The sequence below is a fragment of the Tursiops truncatus genome, chromosome 8 (genome assembly GCF_011762595.2).
Source record: "Tursiops truncatus isolate mTurTru1 chromosome 8, mTurTru1.mat.Y, whole genome shotgun sequence".
NCBI lineage: Eukaryota > Metazoa > Chordata > Mammalia > Artiodactyla > Delphinidae > Tursiops > Tursiops truncatus.
The window spans coordinates 4387620-4408521 of record NC_047041.1 but is presented as its reverse complement, the minus strand read 5'-3'; the positions used below and the strand labels follow the sequence as shown (position 1 = coordinate 4408521).

Genomic DNA, 20902 nt, shown 5'->3' with positions numbered 1-20902 from the left:
AGAGAAAGATGGTTTTGTATATTCAAATTTGCACATCAAAGAGTAGTAAAATCCACTTGTCAAGATAATCATAAAGGACCAACTGCAACATAGACATAATAGATCTATTTAGGTAAAAGTTAGTCAAGAAAACGTTAAAATGTTTATCTGGCTAAGAGGAATAGAGCTTGCTGGGGAGATTCAGGGGTTAGGGTTAGATCTCCTTGCTGATTAAAAAAAAAAATAGGCACACAAAACAAGCCGGTTAGGTGTTTTCATCTCTGGACTTAAGGCTTAGAACTGTAAGGGGTCACCTTGGAACCATAAGGAGAGCTACCTTAAAGATGGCAAAGCAAAAAGTTGAGAATTGAGGCCCTTGATGATGTCACTGAATTGCTGAGTAACTAACTCTGAAGCTGTCTTACTCTAGGATTTGTTTTGTTTTTGTTTGAAATAGTCAATGTTCTTAGTGTTTAAGTCACTCGATTCAAAGTTTTCTGCTACACAAAATGAATATCCATATACAGATGTCCCACAGGTACTTCAACAGGTCCAAATGAATTAATCATCACTTCTCACAAATGTACTCTTCCTCTTGAAGTTCTCTGGCCAATGATACCACATTCCAAAAAGTGAAAAACCTAGGAGTCATCTTTGACTTCTGTGGTAAACTAAAAAGGGTCACTCCTCAAAATATGTCCATGAATTACTCCCTGGAATTTGCAAATGGTACTTTTATGGCAGACTTTGCAGGTGTGATTAAGTATGCCAAAATAGGAAGACTTCTCTGGATATCCAGGTGGCTCCTACATACAATCTTTAGCATTGTTCTAAGAGAGAGGTTAGAAGATTTGACACCAATATCAGAGAAGGTGATAGGAAGACAGGCAGAAATTGGAGTGATTTGGCTGCAAGGCACAGAATGGCTACACAGCCACCAGAAACTAGCGGAGGTAGGGAATGGATTCCCCACCCCACCAGAGCCTTTGGAGGAAGCGGGTACCTGCCAACATCGTGATTTCAACCCAGTGATACTAATTTTGAACTTCTGGCCTCCAGAACTGTGAGAGAATAAATTTGTTGTTTTAAGCCATCCAGTTCCTGATAATTTATTACAAGAGCCACAGGAAGCTAATACAACTTCTATCTTTCACTTTTCCTCCTAACACAGACTTGGTCACTAAGACCTATCTCAAATCCACCCTTTCTTTTCTCCATTAGCCACACTACCTTGGGCTACTTAACATCCTGATTGGTCTCCTTCTCTTTAATCTCACCAATCTTGAGTTAATCCTCCATCACTGTTCACATTGTCTAAAATCCAATGATTTTAGTACAGCAATTATTACCTCATGCCTTAGCTATCACATTGTATAACTCTGAACAGCACTAAGTTCTTTTCAGCATGTTCATATATGTATCACTGGACATCAATTGATTTCAATACATAAAGTACTCAAGATAAGGCAGACTATTATCCTCCCATTATAGTGATGAAGAAACTGAAGCTCAGAGGATAAATGACTTATCCAAAGCCATAAGGCAATTAAACAGCAATTTACATCCTGATGCTAGTCTTTCTCGCTATATATCTCATATTCTCTCTGCTCTATTGTGCTTTTAGATGCTTTAGTTATCTTTTCTTCCTTGCTCTCCAACACAACTCTTTGCTCCAAACTGATCTTTGACTCATTCTCTGAACATACTACACATATTTCCACTTCCCCACCTCTGTTCTCATTTTGGAATTCCCTTATTGCTCTCAATGGGTCAAATACTACTCTATTTTGTTCTTCCTTCTTCTCTGGATATCAGCAATACCTTCCATTTGCATGCCACTTTTCAGATTACAGTGTATTTTCTTTGGATCTTAAAAAATCTTATGAAGTAGATTAGGAAATTCTTCAAAAATCACAGAAAATAAAGATCAGAAAAAAATAAGTGGCCTAATAGGGCCTCAAAATCAAGTACTCTGACTTTAATTCTCTCCTCATTTTATTATTAAACTATGCTGCCCTTCCCTCCACTGAACTCCTGTAGCATTTTCTGTCTTGACCACTGATCTGAGATTTGATATAATACCAGTTTAGGTATTTGATATAATACCAATTTAGGTTTACCAGGTATATGTCCTGTCTCTCCAAGGATAATTCCAGTATATTTTTAGAATCAATTATACCTATGTTCTTTAAAAATCATTTTATAAATGCTTGAAGTATAACTGATGTAAAATAAACCAAACATATTTAAAGCATACAATTAGGTCAGTTTTCACACAGATATCAAGATAAGGAACATTTCCATGACTCCTATAATTTTCTTTGTGCCTCTTCACAATCTTGCCCTCCAGCCCTCCTACACCCCCCCAACCACGAATTTGCTTTTCATTTTAGACTAGTTGCATTTTCTAGAATTTTAACATAAATGGAATCAGGCAGTATATATTTTCTTATTCATCTGGCTTCTTTCACTGGATATAATTATTTTGAGATTCATCCATGTTGTTAGGCTCAAGAATTTTTGTTCCTTTTTATTGCTGAGTACTCTTCCATTGTGTGGATGTACCACAGTCTGATTATCATTTAACAGAGGACAAACTCTTGAGTTGTTTCCAGTTTGGGGCTATTACAAATAAAACTGCTATGAACATTTGTGCACAAGTCTTCGTGTAGACACTCCAGTACAGTTTCTAAATCATTTCTGTCTCTACACCATTTACATGAGCTATACTCTTATCAGTAACGTTCCTTATTATAGTGCAGTGGTTCTCAACTAGGCATCGCTTTACGGCCACAAAAGGATCACTGCTCTTTTAATCAGTATTTTATGTATAATAGGTGATCAATTAGCTGCCTACAGATTTTGCTGTCCTATAGATCCATATGCTATTTGAGGGAAAAGGTTGAGCCTGTGTATATTCTTTAACTGCCTAACACAGGGCATTTTTAAAAAGCTGTATAAATGTTTGTGACTTACAGTGCTTACTTTTGGAATAAGCATATTCTTTTATGTTCATTCACATTATTAATAAAAGTATAATTATAAATGATGGACAACAAAGTAAAACTTGAGGCAAAATAACTGAATTTTTTTTTTTTTTTTGCGGTACGCGGGCCTCTCACTGTTGTGGCCTCTCCTGTTGCTGAGCACAGGCTCCAGACGCGCAGGCTCAGTGGCCATGGCTCACGGGCCTAGCCACTCCGCAGCATGTGGGATCTTCCCAGACCGGGGCACGAACCCGTGTCTCCTGCATTGGCAGGCGGACTCTCAACCACTGCACCACCAGGGAAGCCCCTATAACTAGCCACTTTTTAATCAAGTAAAGGTTTTAATCATTTTACTATAGGAAGAAGTTCTTTCTAGTTCAGAGCTTTGAGAAGAAGAGAGAATGAGATTTACCTGGAGTTAAACAATAAATCAATTAAACCAGTGATATTAAACTATTAGAATTTCTTCTCATTGCTGGTAACCACAGAGTCATGCTGATTATTAATTTCTATATCCAGGGAAAATAAGTTAATATACATTGAGTAACTCCTACCAAGTGTCTTTATCACACTCTGGTCTCACAATTCTGGGAAAAGAATTTTTAAGATCCAGTTATAAAGGAGGAAACAGAAGGTTAAATTAACTTGTCCACATTCCTATAAGTAATAAAACCAGGATTTGAAAAAAGATCTGTCTGACTGAAAACACAAATTCACAGTCCCCTCTCTCTCCCCATCCCATCAGTTACCATTTACAAGAATTCAATCACAGTACTTAAGGGATATCAGCTATTAACCTCAAATCATTTTTACCAGAAAAAAAGCTTGAAGAAAGGGTATATCTTATTCAGTCTCTTGGATCCTTACATAAGCAAATCAAATTCAAGTCAGTTTTAGCCAATTAGCATTTAAAGAGCTCTGTTTCTCTAAAGAGTGTTTTAAGTGTTCCTACCAAGTACTCATGAGTCCTACTATGTATGCTTTAAAATACGTACACAAGTATAGTGGCTTTACCTAATACGCTTTTGTACTGTTGCCAACCTTATATGTGTCTTATGGATTGAAGCGTGTCCCTCAAAAGACAGGCTGATCCTAATCCCCAGTACCTGAGAATGTTACCTTATTTGGAAACATGCTCTTTAAAAAGCAATCAAATTAAACTGAGGTAATTAGGATGTTCTTATATAAAGTGAAATACAAAGACAGATGCACAAAGGGAGAATGCCATATTAAGATTGAAATTATGCTGCCACAAGCCAAGGCACTAGTAAAAGCAAGGAGAGAGGCCAAGAAGAGATCCTTCCCTCGTAAGTTCCTTCCCTTAGAAGGAACCAACCCTGCCAACACCATGATTTCAGACTTCTACCCTCCAGAACTGAGACAAAAGTTTCTCTTCGGGCTTCCCTGGTGGCGCAGCGGTTGCAAATCCACCTGCCGATGCAGGGGATACGGGTTCATGCCCCGATCTGGGAAGATCCCACATGCCGCGGAGCGGCTGGGCCCGTGAGCCGTGGCCGCTGAACCTGCGCGTCCGGAACCTGTGCTCCGCAACGGGAGAGGCCACAGCAGTGAGAGGCCTGCGTACCACAAAAAAAAAAAAAAAAGAAGTTTCTCTTCATGCCATCCAGTTTATGGTTACAGCAGCCCTAGCAAACTAATACACGCCTGCTTTTCAAAATAATGTAAAATGTAGCAACATTAAATTTTAATGGACTAATAAACATTCCAATTTAAAAGGCAGAGAGTAGGATTAAAAAAGCAAGCCCAACTACATGTTCGTTACAGGGAACTTACTTTAAATAAAAAGACAGAGAGGTATTTTAGAAGATACACCATGCAAACAGCAAGTAAAGGAAGGCTAGAGCTGGCTATCTTGAATATCACAAAGGTCACTGGTACACAGTCTTTTCAAGTGCAACAAGGTATGTTCACCTAGTCAGACCATATGCTGGGCCATAAGACAAATCTTCTAAATAAATTTTAAAGGAATGAATGCACACAGACTATGTTCTCTAATCACAATTAAAAAATTAGAAGTCAATGAGTTATCAAGAAAATTTCATGTATTTTAAATATAACACACTTCTAAATAACCCATAGTGATGAAGGAATCAACAAGAGAAACTGCAAAGTATTTTTAACTGAGTAAAATACTGAAAATACATTATCAACATTTGTACAATGCAGCTAAAATAGTGCTTAAAGTAAAAGTTATAGCTTTAAATATATATATTAGAGAAGGTCTAAAAATCAGTGTCTTACCACCTCACACTCTACCATCTCACATTCATTACGATGACTACTATAAAAAACAAAATAACAGAAAATAACAAGTGTTGACAAGGATGTGGAGAAATGGAGCCCTTGTGCACTGCTGGTGGGAATGTAAGCGTAGAACTATGGAAAACAGTATGGCAGTTACTCAAAAAATTAAACAGAATTACCATATGATCCAGCAACTCTACTTCTGGGTATATACCCAAAGGAACTGAAAGCAGAGACATGAGCATATACTTGTACATGAATGTTCACAGGAGCGTTATTCACAATAGCTAAATGTCTATCAATAGATAAATGAATAAACAAAATGTGGTATGTACACACTGATGTGGTATATACCACATTGTAGTATGTACAATGGAATATTATTTAGCCTTAAAAAGGAAGGAAATTCTGATATGTGCTATGATATGGATGAACCTTGAGGACATAATGCTAAGTGAAACAAGCTAGTCACAAAATGACAAACGTTGTTGGATTTCAATTATATGAGGTCCCTAGAGCAGTCAAATTCATAGAAAGAAAGTAGAAGGGTGGTTGCCAGGGGCTGGGGGGAGAGGGGAATAGGGAGTTATTGTTCAATGAGTACAGAATTATATTACAGTTCTGCAGATGAAAGCAGTTCTGAAGATAGATGGTGGTGAGAGTTGCATAATAATGTGAATGTACTTTATGCCACTGAACAGCACACTTAAAAATGGTTAAGTTGGTAAATTTTTTATCTGTACTTCACTACAATTTAAAAAAAAAATCAATGGCCTAGGTTTCTACCTTAAGAAGTTAGAAAATGAGCAAGACAAACCCCCCCAAAATTGAAGGAAATAAAGCTCAGACATAAATTAAACAGAAAATAGAAAAATCACAGAAAAAATTAAAGCCAAAACTTGGTTCTATGAAGAGACAAGCAAAATTGATAAGTCTTTAGCTAGACTGACCAAGGGAAAAAGAGGTGGGAAAAAAAGGGGGAGGGGGCAGCAGAAGGAAAACCTGGGCAAGTGATACATAGAATGACCATGTTACCGAGACCAAGCTCACTCTGCTTGCCACATGACAGGCGAGTAAGTCAGGAGACGAGGTGTTGAGGCAATGAACGGTGACTTTACTGAGACCGAAAAGATGGCAGATTAGCAGCCTAGAGTACCATCTTATCAGGATGGGGATGCTAGTTTCTTTTATAGAACAGAGAGGGGAGGAGGTGAGGAAGTAAGTAAGTCTTGCAAAATATCTCCTGGTTCTGGCCAGTGCTAGGGAGGGGATGTGTTAATTTCTTCTTTTCTGCAGCCATTCACAGGTGGGCAGGTCACTGTTTCCCTGTGAGCTAAATAAAGGCACTTCAGTTTAACATTCAGGCAGAGGGGCAGGCCATTATGTATGCCTATACCTACAGACAGAACAAAAACAATGGAAAGCAAAGGTCAAAGTAAAAGAAACAGATCCAACATGGAGTCAGATTTTGTTCTTCCCTGTTACAACCAGGATGGTAGAATGCTCCAGAAATGAAGGGCATAGAGCATTTCAAGGGGAGTGGTTGACAGTGTCAAATGCTGCTGATAGGTCAAATAAGATATAAAGTCTATTCAATTTATCTGCAAGGAGTCACTGGTGACCTTAAAACAGCACATAATGGAGAGGCAGTAGAGTTAGATGCTAGATTGCAATAAAGACTATATAGAAATGAGCAAGTGAAAATTTTGAGTAGACAATTCAATCTAAAGAAGTTTGGCTCTAAAGATAGGGCAAGGGGGTTAGCTGGAGGGAAATAAGGGCTCGGGGGAGGATACCGATATTTTTATAAAATGGGAGAAACTACAGAATGTTTTTTCCCCCCATAAGCTTTTCTAAATTGTGGTAAAATATACAGAGAATGTTTTGAGTATTGGTGGAAAAGAATCAGAGAAGGAAAAGATATAGAAAACAGGTGATAACAGATAGTGTAAGATCCCTGGATAAATAAAAAGAAACTGGATTCAGTGCTTGAGTAAAAGAATTAGCCTTAAACAGAAAGAGACCCAGTGTAAGAAAAAAGGAAAGGAAGGGTATATAGTTACAGTTAGGCTTATAGGTGGGTGGTGAGAAGAAGTAGTGGGAGTTCTTTTCTGATAGCTTTGGCTTTTACTTCTCTCTGAAGTTATAGGTAGAGGTTAGACTGCTGACAAGAGAGGACATAAAGCAGAATTTTGAGGAAAATGAAATATGCAAAAAATGTGTGGAGGAGAAAAAAAGGATGGCTAGGTGGCACTGAAGGCCCCACTGAAATTGGAGACCACAAATTTCTAGTGTCAATAATCTATGGCTTTTGAGTTATGGATATCTCAAGAAACTGTTAAAGCATAATCAATGGCTTTGAACCATTTTTTTAAAAAAAGCAGTAATAATCATTAGTTAATACTTACATAGTACTCAATATGTACCAAGCATTATTCTAGGCATTTTTTACATATTAAATAATTTAATTTTCACACAACCTTTTGAGATAGGTATCACTTGGTATCTCCACTTAACCAAGGAAAATGAAGCACAGAGTTAAGGAACCAGCCCATGGCCATACAATTAGTAAACACTAGAGTCAAGATCTGAACCTAGGCGGCATGCTCAGTGATGCTTTACACTGAACTGCCTCTCAAAGTAAAGCTAAGTGAACCCAGTTGAAGGAAGTAGGAAGAAAAGAGGAGGAAACATACCAGGCAGGCCAAAAACAGAGGCAGTGATTCCTGTAAATAGAAACAATTCTCACAGAAGTAGGGTATAGTTTCATATGGCACAGTAAAAGGCACCAAAGATAAAAGAAACATGGAGTAATGGAAAGCCACAAAAAGGAAATGAGCAATGTTGGGTGATCCAAAGCAAAAAGAAAGAAAAGCAAAAGCAAAGGAAAAAGTAAAACCCAGATAGTCAAAATGTAAAAAAGGAGAAAAAGGTAAAAATGGAAGAAAGCACACACACGCACGCACACACACACACACACGCTAGTAAACACACCAGTAAAAGAGAAAAATGAAATGGAAGCAAAGTAAGTATGCCTCGAGTCCCTGAAAACCCTTACATTTTATTTTCTTTGTTTGGACCAAAGAGTTTACTAATTTTATCAAAGTGAATAAAATTAACATTTAATAGAGGGTAGTTCTGAATAGGCTTGCTTGCTAACAGTAGGTGAAGATCAGATACTTAGGTTAAGATCTGAATTAGAGAAAATCATTTTTAAAAGGAATTATCTAAAGTCATTTCAGAAGCCCGAGGGCAGTAGTTCCACAAAATCCTGATTCCAAATATTCAAAGTCTTGGTTATATGGTACCCAAAGATGTTTGTACAATAGTTATGCTGAATGCATCAAAAATTATCAAAACCGGGCTTCCCTGGTGGTGCAGTGGTTGAGAGTCCGCCTGCCGATGCAGGGGACGCAGGTTCGTGCCCCAGTCCGGGAAGATCCCACATGCCGTGGAGCAGCTGGGCCCATGAGCCATGGCCGCTGAGCCTGCGCTCCGCAACGGGAGAGGCCACAACAGTGAGAGGCCCGCGTACCACAAAAATAAATAAATAAATAAATAAAAATTAAAAAAAAAAAATCAAAACCAAGTAAACAGCAAATCTTGTCAACATAAAAAAATACATATATATACCACTGAATACCTATAGAAGAACAATATAGAATACAGAAATTACAAATTCTTGGAGTATCAAACATTTGTAATTTTTAAGTTTTTTTAAAGCTATACAATTATTAAAATGGAAGAACATTCAATATGGAGACAAAGAAGATGTTCTAGAAAAGTGAGACATTAGTAAGTTTCATCCATCAACTTTCACTCTTATAAGACAGTTATCAATGTGAAATACCACAATGATATAAGCCAGTGATGTATTCCATGATCAGTTATGTAAAAATGTGCTGGCTAAGGTCACCTCTGGCCCTAATAATGTTAGTGAAGAAATTAATGTAATATTCAATGTGCCCTTCAAGCAAGAGTGTAATATAAATTTAATGTATCTTTATATTTTTAAAAACACATATGCAATCACTATTTTATTTTAGATCCTGTGGCTAAGAATCCAGAGATTTCCAGCTCATTGTCTAAAATGGGGTGAAGTATTTCTGATATAAAGAACAAAGGAAAACTAATGTGGCTTTCAGCTTAACAGGAGATAAATTTCAAGGAATCAGTCTGAGGTACAGGGAAAACTGTCTCAGTCATGAATGCGGTTGCATTTAAAGTAAAAACATCCCATTATATCTTATATAAAGACATGCTCAATAGTCTACAGAATACCAGGAAACCACAGGAGGGGGAAAAAAAGTATATATATATATATATACACACACACACACACACACACACACACATACACACATTCAATATATATAATAAAGATATTAAAAAATTACAGTTGGAAGAAGCCAAATTAATTAGGATCCCCCAACTAATGAAGGAAACCCCTTTACAACAGTCTTTGATGCTTGACCATTTTCAATAACAAGAGAGTTTTATCCTTTACAAGGCTAGGAAGACTTAAAGTTTAAAACCTCCAACACTGCAGACTTCCCTGGTGGCGCAGTGGTTAAGAATCCGCCTGCCAATGCAGGGGACACGGGTTTAATCCCTGGTCCAGGAAGATCCCACATGCTGTGGAACAACTAAGCCCATGTGCCACAACTACTGAGCCTGCACTCTAGACCCCGTGAGCCACAACTACTGAGCGCATGTGCCACAACTACTGAAGCCTGCGTGCCTAAACCCCGAGCTCCAGAACAAGAGGAAACCACTGCAATGAGAAGCCCGCGCACCGCAACGGAGAGTAGCCCCCGGTCGATGCAACTAGAGAAACCCATGTGCAGCAACCAAGACCCAACACAACCAAATAAATAAGTAAATAAATAAAAATTAAAAAAAAAATTAAAACCTCCAACATTTTATTAGGAAAATTTTAGATGCAATCTTCAGTGCTGCTATAGGACTAATGTCAGTCATGCACTTCCTTTAATTTGATTCATGCTGAGTGAAAATATATCCAATTTTATGACATATATTTAGTTGTGAGGTGCAGCAAAGTAGTTAAGTGAAACACTTAAGACAGACTTGAGTTTGAAACCTGGATATCAGTTTCCTTATTTGCAGATACCAGCAGCAATAACAAAGGGTTAGTGTGAGATGTGAATGAGATGATGTATGAAATGTCTAGCACAGTGCTACCTTTTTAAAAGGGCTCAACAAATGCTGGCAATTATCATCACTGTATTAGCCCACTCAGTCTACCACAATAAGCTCTAGCTGCTATGTGAGTGTATATACCTATGCTACACTTTGTGGCATTTTTTCATCACCTTATGTGTTCTAACCTTGGGTAGTATATTTTACCAAGATTAAAGACAGAATGAAGGCAAATGGGACCAAAGCATATGCATTCCTCATTTTCCCACTCCATTTCCTGAAGGAAAGAGATGTTTGCTCTATTACCAAAAGCAGTGATGGTGTACACAGAGGGAAACACACCGTGGGCACAACTTTTCCTGGGTGATAAGCAGCTTATAAACTGCATAATTGTATTCTGCTTATTTTAGACAACCACTGATTGCTCCCTTATATATTCTCATTTGTAGGCATAATTATAATTTCTATCAAATTTGCCCAATCGAAAAAAAAGTGCTATGCTCACTGATCATATATCCAAATACCTTTTATATTTGCAGATAGCATATGTATGTCAGTTTTGCTGTGTGACATATAAGTAGATGGATTCATAAAACTCTACCAACTACATGCCCCTTTAAAGACATGGTTTTCGGAATTCCCCGGTGGCCTAGTGATTAGGTTTCCGGGCTTTCAATGCCAGGGCCCAGCGTCGGGGAACTAAGATCCCCCAAGCCTGCAGCCAAAAGGAAAAAAAAAAAAAAAAAAAATTGACCAAACAATAAAGATATGATTTTCAAAGTAAAGCTTGCAAAAACAAGCTTGAGGGCCTCCCTGGTGGTGCAGTGGTTGAGAGTCCGCCTGCCGATGCAGGGGACGCAGGTTCATGCCCCGGTCTGGGAAGATCCCACATGCCTCGGGGTGGCTGGGCCCGTGAGCCATGGCCGCTGAGCCTGCGCGTCCGGAGCCTGTGCTCCGCAACGGGAGAGGCCACAGCAGTGAGGCCTGACTACAACAAAAAACAAAAGCAAAAACAAACAAAAAAAAACAAGCTTGAAATCTACTTCTCTGCTCACCTCTGAAGATTAGTCTAGTGCTTTCTCTTTGCCAGAGGAATCGGAATTGAATTGCAAAATTTAAAAGTACTCCTATATCGCTTCACATAAGTAACATACTTTGCCCACTGCAGTCAAGATTTATGAGATTAGATATTAAAAGGGTTGACGAAGTTAAAGAACACTTCATCTTAAAAACTAATTTGGGTGAGTCTTCTTTAAGCATACTTTTAAAATATTATTTTGACTTTTGAACCTTGTATATATTTTATATACTCAAACATAAAAGTTTAAAAGGGAGCCCTTTTACACTGTTGGTGGGAACATAAACTAGTGCAGCCACTGTGAAGAACAGTATAGAGGTTCCTTAAAAAAACTAAAAATAGAGCTAACATATGATCCTGCAATCCCACACCTGGGCATAGACCCTGAGAAAACCGTAATTCAAAAAGAGTCATGGACCGCAATGTTCACTGCAGCACTGTTTACAATAGCCAGGACATGGAAGCAACCTAAATGTCCACTGACAGATGAATGGATAAAGAGATGTAGTATGTGTGTATACAAACACACACACACACACACACCCCTCCAGACACCGGAATATTACTCAGCCATAAAAAACAATAATGCCATTTGCAGCAACATATACGGACCTAGAGATTATCTAACTAAGTGAAGTAAGTCAGACAAAGACAAATATCACATGATATCACTTATATGTGGAATCTAAAAAAGTGATACAAATTAACTTATTTACAAAATACAGACTCACAAAGAAAACAAACTTACCAAAGGTTAACCAAAGTTTACCAAAGGGGGAAGGGGGGATGAAAAATTAGGGGTTTGGGATTAACAAATACACATTACTAAATATAAAATAAACAAGGACCTATGGCACAGGGAACTATATTCAGTATCTTATAATAACCTATAAAGGAAAAGAATCTGAAAAAGAATGTATGTATATCTGAATCACTTTGCTGTACACCTGAAACTAACACAACATTGTAAATCAACTACACTTCAATAAAAAGTTGTTTCTTTCTGAAAAAAAAATAAAGTTTAAAAAAGAAAACCTTAAGATAAAAAATGAAACCAGGGCTTCCCTGGTGGTGTAGTGGTTGAGAGTCCGCCTGCCGATGCAGGGGACGCGGGTTCATGCCCCCATCTGGGAGGATCCCACATGCCGCGGAGCGGCTGGGCCCGTGACCCATGGCTGCTGGGCCTGGGCGTCTGGAGCCTGTGCTCCGCGGCAGCGGTAGAGACTGCAGTGGTGAGAGGCCCGCGTACAGCAAAAACAAAACAAAAAACAAAAAACCAATTAACCATATCAAATTGGCAGTATAACCAAACAGAGGAAAGTACTTCAAGTGACTTCTGAACACAGTAAGTACTCTGATTATACAGCCTTCATGTAATATATTCTAAGGACAAAAATAGATGCAAAGAAACCTTAAACTTTACTCAGTTTATTGTTAGTAATGATATTGGTATGATAATTTTGAAATGATTTTAAGTATACATAGTAGGATAAGGCAAGTATGTTAATTTTATTAGGAACCAAGATTTTTGTTTAAGACAAAAGAGACCAATATAGAATCAAAGAAGTTAAAGAAAAATCTGCTACTTTAAATCTGAATTGGATATATCACTAAGAACTTGATTCACAAGCAAAAAACCATTTTTAGTTCTCCCCTCTGAAAGGGCCTAGAAATAGTGACACTCCAGCAGCAATGAATATGCCAAACATCCAGATCTTGGTGTCTATACACCGTTTCTCACTACAAAGAACCAAGACTCCTTAGATTAACAGCCCATTCCAGATCTGAAACGAGGAAAGTAACAAGGCAAGCCTGGGATATCCTGTGCCCGAAAGCACTCCCAGCAGTAAAAAGACACAGGAGACAGCTTGAAAAGGTTCCTACTGTCCAAATTTGGGACAGTTAGATCAAGAAGAAAAACGACTGTAATGGTTATTAATAAAAATAAATAAATAAATTAAAACCCATGAGTCCATAGCGAAACTTTTAACGCAAGTTCATGTGCCTGACACACAGTGAGGCCAAACAAACTGAAACGTCGGAGTCTGGAGCAGAGAAAGGTTTACTGCAGGGCCATGCAAGGAGATGAGGTGGCTCATGCCCTAATAAGCCCCAAGCTCCCCGAAGGCTGGCGAAGTACTTTTAAAAGCCAGGTGAGGGAGGGAGGTTGCGAGGTTTGTGATCAGTTTGTGCACAATTCTCCGACTGTCTGATGGTGAGGCAGCAGGGTGGTGTCACAGGGGTTAACATTATCAGTCCTTAGGCAACAGGAGGCCTGGGGCTATGTGCTCAAGGTCGCCAAGGAGTTAACATCTTCCATTTGTTGGAGGGGGGTAGGTTTACATCTGCAAAACAACTCAGGAAATGTGCATCAAACACTATTATCTAGGTACTTCAGAGAGGAGCCACAGCAGAGGATCTGGGGGAAGGCCCTCCTGGGAAGGCCCCATGGGGCCCTGCTCCTTACAGTTATCCCCATAAAAAAGAAAAAAAAAAAACCCCTTATTTGCCACCATTGGGGGTGACTATTGCCCCAGTATTCTTTACTCTGAATACTGATAACTGGAGGGAGGACATTAGCATTTTTAGGAGGAAGTTTAGTTCACTCCTAGTTAATGAAGGAAATCTTCCAGACAGAAAATCTCCAATAAAATAACTGATTTAAGCAAGAGTCATCAATGGGTGCTAAAATCACTGAGCAAAGGGTAGGCAGAAACAGGTATTTGCTTGGTGTCAAGGAACTACTACAAGATCACGTACAAACCACAAACAGGGAAACCACATCTTTATAACAGATCTGGTAGTCACCATTTTGATCAAGTGGTCACATTTAGTATCCTTAACAGTGTGGCAATCTGACGTTAAATACCTCCTAAATGGCATAACATGAAGTACACAGCATCATCTATTAAATATTCTTGCCAAATAAAGTTTTCCTTAAGCTACCCAAGCTTTTCTTTAGACCTAACTTCCAGTAACAGGAAATTCAGGGTGATAGAGGAATTAATTAAATGACACCATTAGGAAACAGACAAACCCAGAAGTGGGAGCATTCTATAAAGCAAGTGGTTTGGTTAATTGTCAGAATAAAAAAAGATGGGTACTCCTCTTTTAAAAAAGGACTAGAGGCGTGATCAACAAATGCAATGCTGGGGGTAGGGGTAGATTTCCCAAAAGAGACCTTGGCATACTAAGGAAATTTGCATATGGATTGTTAATTTAGAAAGGTGTTGATAATGATACTGGGGTTAGAATGTCCTTAGTTTTAGGAATCCATGCTGAAATACTGGAGTGTCATGGAGTTTGCAATTTACTTTCAAATGATTACATATTGAGACACACAGAAAGGGAGGAGAGGGGGGAAATGGCAAAAATGTCAATCACTGAATCTAGGTACTGGGGTGTTCACTGCATTTTTCCCTCAATTTCAAAGAGACTGACATTTTTCATAATTAAGTTTAAAAAAAGTGTACCTGTACTGAGAGGAATGGTAGAAAACACATCTACACTGGAATTATATCTGGATACAAATCTCACCTCTATCACTAACTAGTTGTGTGGCCTTTTAAAGCAAGTTACTTAATATCACTTGAGTTTGTCTCATCTGTAAAACTCAAGTAATAATATCTTAAGTCATTAGGTTGTTCTGAGAATAAAATCACATCAGATATGTAAAATGCCTAGCAGTGTTGCACACAATAAGTAAATCTGGTTTTCATAATTAATGCAATCATCCTAAAATACAAGACTACAGGAAAACATTCCTTTCATTATTGCCACATTCCATGATTAGGAAGCTACATTAGGTAAAATTAAATATCCATTGGCAGTGAAAGTGAAGTAATGGGGGTAACTGTATAAATGAAGATTTACATAATATTTTTTTTAAATGCAATAATTCCGACCGAAACACTCTAGGCAAAAAAAAACTACCTACCCAAACAACTGGTATCTATCAAATTGTGAAGTCTGCTTTTGGTATTAGCCGCTTATCTGAATAAAACAGTAAGAAAATAAGTGGAAGTTAAAGAGAATGTCTTCCTAACCAACAGAAAATCTACTTATACGTGGAAAAAAATGTAAGTTCTGGCCTTCATTTCTATAAGTCAGTCCCAATAAAGCAGACTTACTGGGCTTTACTCTAAATTCTGGTTAACCTTCATACAACTCACAAGCATGCTTCCTTTCATCAGTTCTAACGTACTCGTCATTTCACTCGCAGGTAACCCTTTTCTGGTTAGGCCAGCAGAAAATGACTAGATGCAGACTGATCCCCAGATAGGAAACAAAAAAAGGTTTTCATTTTTTGTTTTTTAAGTAAGTGCCAACCTTTTCTTCCCAGTACCAGAGAAAAAAAGCAGCAGGGGAGAGGAGGGAACAGTGGGTCTCGCGCTGCGGGCTCGACCAGGTGAGACGCTAACACTCCGCCTCCTCGGGGTTAGGGTGCTGGGCACACACGCGTGCGGATGCGGGGCGTCCTGGGAGATTGGGGCAATTTCTCCTGGACGGCGGGACCCAAGGCCAGTCTCCTTCCCGAAGGCTCAGATGCCATTGAGGGGACCCTGCGGGGTGTCTCCCGGCGCGGAGGGGGGTGAGGAGACCAGGCGTTCCCTTCCGTCCAGCGCCCAGATGGGGGACGCACGGCGTCAGCCCTTCGGAGGGCGCGCCCGAGGGCGCGGGCGGCGAAGAGGGGCCGGCCCTGCCCTCCCCTCCCCGTTACCTGCGGGCGGCGGTGCCAGGGCCCGGAGGCCTGCTGCTCCTCCTCCTCCTCCCCGCCAGGCTGAGGCGGCGAGGGGGTGGTGGCGACGGTGGCGGCGGCAGCCCGGGGGTAGGGGGCGGAGCGCACGGCCCGCTCCCTCTCTCCTCCCCCGGGAGGCGGAGGAGACCCTATCTCGGGCCGCCGCGCCTAGGCCCGTGGACAGCCTGCGGCAGGGGCATGGCGGCCCCGAGCAGCGGCGTGCCTGCGAGGTGGGAGAGTGCGAGGCGGCGGGAGGGGAGCGCTCTGGGGGCCTGAGGGGAGGAGCGAGGGGGCCCGGCGAGCCGCGCGCGGGCGGCCGTTGGGGGCGGTTGGCCGAGGGCAGGCGGCGGTTTGGGGAGCGAGGCGACGGCTCGCGTTTTCCCGGCGGGGCGGGGTGGGGAAGGGGAAGGGGAGTGAGGGGAGGGGAGGGGGAGGTTGGGAGGGAGCCGCCGCCGCGCGCGTGCGGGCCGGCGCCGCCGCGGTTGCCGCTCCGCTCACTCCAGCCTGTTTGGGGGCACTTTGTTTGTGTCCCACAATGCTCTGCGCGGGCGGCCGGGCTGGGGAGGGGGAGGGCAAGTGGGCGGGGCGGAGAGAGCTCGGGGGCGGGGCGCGAGCTCGGGGCGGGGAAACGCGGGTACTGCGCAGGCGCAGAGGACGCTGCTCCCGGTCGCCGTCGCTCGAGTTTGGTCTCCCGACGCACCCGCGGGTTTTGACAGGAGCCGTGCATCTTCATGCCTTCGTGAACACGTGTAGAGTTGCCTTCACAGGCCGCCTAGGCCCTGGCCAATTCGCCCTTCCTCTGCCCGTCTGCTCAGCCGGCTTCCCGCTAACCTTGACAAGCATTTCTGCGCACGGTGCACGCTTCTTGCATTTTTTTTTCCTTCTTTGAACTAAAACCGAAACAAACTCCTGTTTTCTCGAGTGGTTTCTGTAGCGGCGCTGAACCGGAACACCCCAGATGCTCTCTCTCGGTGAGAGGGTGAGCTGGTAGTCAGCCCATTTCTCACACGCGGAAACTGAGGCCTGCGGAGAGGCGGCCCCGGACAGGTGAGGATGCCGTGCGCCGCCGGCTCCCGCACCCGCCTCCCCGCAGGCAGCCAAGCCCGGCCGGTGTCCGGCTCCCTGCGGCCTCTGCAGCCCGGGGCGTCCTCTCGGCGCCCGAGGATTGTTCTAGAATTTCCCTGGGCCACCCGGCGGGAGGTGCGGTTTTGAAATGACTGGAGAAATCCATCTTATTCCCCCAACACGGGGTCACCTAGAGCCGCTCCCCAAATATGCCTGTTCCTTTCACACCTGGAGTCTCGTTTGGTTCCACCGCCACTAACTTGACTTTCCGGCGAGGGAGTATGCGGGGGGCTTGAGAGTTCTCGGTCAACTGCAAAATCGCGTGAAGTGTTAAAACTCCGGGACTCCAAGCCTTAGCGTCCCCGGCCCGGCGGGCGAGCGCTCGGACGGGGCTCGGTGGCCCGGAGGGGCGCCCTGGGCGGCTGGCAGAAGCGAGCCCCAGGCTAGTCGGCCGGCCGCGCTGGGGCCAAGGGGGTGCGGCCTGCAGCGCCCGGGGGCTCCTCAGCTGCATGCTGTGTTTTCCCATGCCTTCAGGTTTTGCACGGAAAAACTTCTCCAAAGGGCTTTGTTCAAGGTGGCCGGCACCCCGTCTGAAGTAGAGTGGCGTTTTCTTCTGAAACACTTGGCAACGTCTTGCATTGATCTCACTGAGAGACAAGCACCCCAGCACCCTAGCACCCCCTCTTTCTAGCCACTGAAATCTACGTGAGAAATAAAGGCCATAAAAAGCAACGTCAAATTGTATAGTCTTCTGCGGTTTCCAACAGATTTTCAAGTATATATAATGTTTAATCCCAACAGCAATCGTAATACGTAGGTTTTGCTGTTATTCCCACCATCATTTTTATTATTCCCATTTCAGAGATGAGGAAAGTCAGGAAGATGCGCATGAGGCCCAGAAAGTTTGTGCTGAGATTTGAAGAAGGAGAAAAAGAAGGCGAATGCTTACCCTGGAAGGGGAACGGCAGCGACAGAGCAAGTCTCAGGAAGGGCCTGGTGTGTGTTAGAGCAGGTGCACAAGGTAATACCTGGAGAAGAATCAGGGTGGGAATAAAACAGTCAAACAAATCCCGCGGACCTCTCCTAGGGCATTTAATCGGAGAGTCGATAAGGGACCTCTAGGCAAGTCCTTACTGCTTCCCAGGGGATTGAGGTGGCAGCCCTGGCACAAAATACAGCTTTTCTTGTATTACTCTCTTGTCTTTTCTCCGTTTCCTCCCTTTTTGTACTTTTCTGTTTTTCATTTTATATTTAAAAATTATCATCTTCTCACCCCACCCCCTCCCTGGGACTGGAGGATAAATTAACCACCCAATGGCTGTGGGACCCTAAGGGCACAGGGCTAGATGGTTGGATAGGGTGTGAGAAGATATAAAAAGATTAACTTTGTAGGAGTCCTCTCCTCTGTTTTGGCTTTGGGCAGGGTCACTTTCTGTGGCATCTGCAGCCTCCCACTTTCTCCTGGGCTAGTAGAGACTCGCCCTTGGGTTGGCGGAATATATACACCTTTTTTTCCACACTAGGTTAAATAATACTGCTGGGAGGATTTTATGAAACCAGAATCCTGCACACAGGTGAAACAAACAAACGGAGACAGTTATGAGGAACCTTTAATTATTAACCTGGTGTAGGTGATTCTGAGGAATTCAAATTCCAGGCGAAGAGCGTTTTATTTCAGCCCTGAGCTGTTCGGGGGGCCAAATTCTGGCAGAGATGGCACTCGCTTGTGGTAGACCATAAGGGCTGAATGGGAACTTAGTTACTTAGTCCACAGCTTATTTCAGAGCAAGAACACTGGACACTTAACTGAAAGATCTCTAGTCCAACTCGGATAATTCCAATAGAGGAGAACTCACTACTGCACAAAGCAGCCTTGCTCCCCTATTAGATCATTCCAACTATATTAACAAAATTAGCCTTACTCCCCAACCCTGAAACTTGCACCTCTTCTCGTATTCCCATTTCATCATCCATCCAGTTGAGCATGTCAGCTTGGCTACTTCACTACTCTACCACATCTCAGTTCCAACCCATCAACAAGTCCTGCTGAATTCGTCCATTCCTACGACCACCATCCTAATCTTGTAACCAAGCAGGACCCCATGGGGCCTTCCCTTCCCAGGACAGGCCTTCCCCCAGATCCTCTGCTTTAGCTCCTCTCTGAAGTACCTAGATAATAGTGGACTTGATGCACATTTCCTGAGTTGTTTTGCAGATGTAAAAAAACCCCCTCTCCAACAAATGGAAGATGCTAACCTTGATCACATAGCCCCAGGCCTCCTGGAGCCTAAGGACTGATAAAGTTAACCCCTGTGACACCACCCTGCTACCTCACCATCAGACAATCAGAGAATTGATAAGCTGATAAGCTGATCACATACCCTGAGGCTCCCCCTGCCACCCTGGCTTTTAAAAGTGCTTTGCCGACCTTCGGGGAGCTCCGGGCTTTTTAGGGCATGAGCCTCCTCATCTTGCATGGCCCCGATGTTTGTTTGTTTGTTTGGCCTCACTGTGCATCGGGCACACGAACTTGCATTAACAATCTAAGACACCAACCAATACCTTGTACCCGGAGAACTGTAATACCACCTACCTGGTTTCCCGAATATACCCCCCACCTTCTCTTCACTCTCTGCATGGTAGCTGGAGTTAAAATGCATAGTGATTTTATCACACAACAATGGCTTCCTATTGTTTTTAGGATAAAATCTCAAACTTTTACCATGGCTTTCACAGCTACAAATGTGGGCCTGTTCAATACATAGCTTCAGCTTCAACTCTCATTATACTCTTTCAAGGAACATGCCAGATGCAGATTTTTTTTTCACATCTTCTAAAATGCCACACTCTTTCCTCCAGTGCACACATTACTCCCTCTGTATATGTATACATTGTTCCTTATCTAATTCCTCTCAATCCACACATCTCTTCTACATAATATATGTATTTAAAGAGAAAAACCAGGGCTTCCCGGTGGTTCAGTGGTTAAGAATCTGCCTGCCAATGCAGGGGACATGGGTTCGAGCCCTTGTTTGGGAAGATCCCATAAGCTACAGAACAAATAAGCCTGTGTGCCACAACTACTGAGCCTGCACTCTAGAGCCCACGGGCCACAACTGAGCCCATGTGCCACAACTACTGAAGCCCATGAGCCTAGAGCCCGTGCTCTGCAAGAGAAGCCACTGCAGTGAAGAAACCCGTGCACCGCAAGGAAGAGTAGCCCCTGCTCCCTGCAACTAGAGAAAGCCCGCATGCGCAGCAAGGAAGACCCAACACAGACAAAAATAAATAATTAACATAATAATAATAAAAAAATAAAGAGAAAAACCACAAGCCCAAACGGCGTCACTTTTGCTAAAGCCCATGGTACCAAACCTAGATTTAATACCTGACCTAATTGCAGTTTCGACCTTTACCGGGAATGTAATCTTAATCAGCCAGTTTGGAAGTTTCTGGTCAGCAATAATAATAATCTGTCACAGGGACCCTCTCCATTCCCCACCTCATCCCGCCCCAGGAAGAAGATGCAGTCTGCATGATGAAACCCTTGCTGTCACTTCCCCCCACAGAAGAAGGTGTCCTGGCCTAAAAATAATCCTTTCTATTCTTTTATTAAACATCCCTTGCCCC

The 20902-nt window shown here is 42.3% G+C and overlaps 1 protein-coding gene across 11 annotated transcripts in view; it reads right to left on the bottom strand.

Annotated features, from left to right (window-relative positions):
* The window catches only part of ZBTB44 (zinc finger and BTB domain containing 44), a 71646-nt gene extending 55320 nt beyond the window's left edge, over positions 1-16326 (bottom strand). For 7 of the 11 annotated variants that reach the window (XM_073807977.1, XM_033861780.2, XM_073807978.1 and 4 more), the window contains exon 1: positions 16190-16319. The gene's annotated coding sequence lies outside the window, so the exon portion shown is untranslated. Of the gene's footprint in view, positions 1-15406; positions 15463-16189 lie in introns of all 11 variants that reach the window. The other 4 variants (XM_033861786.2, XM_033861788.2, XM_073807979.1 and 1 more) reach the window with 2 other exon arrangements.
* Between the last annotated feature and the right edge of the window lie 4576 nt (positions 16327-20902).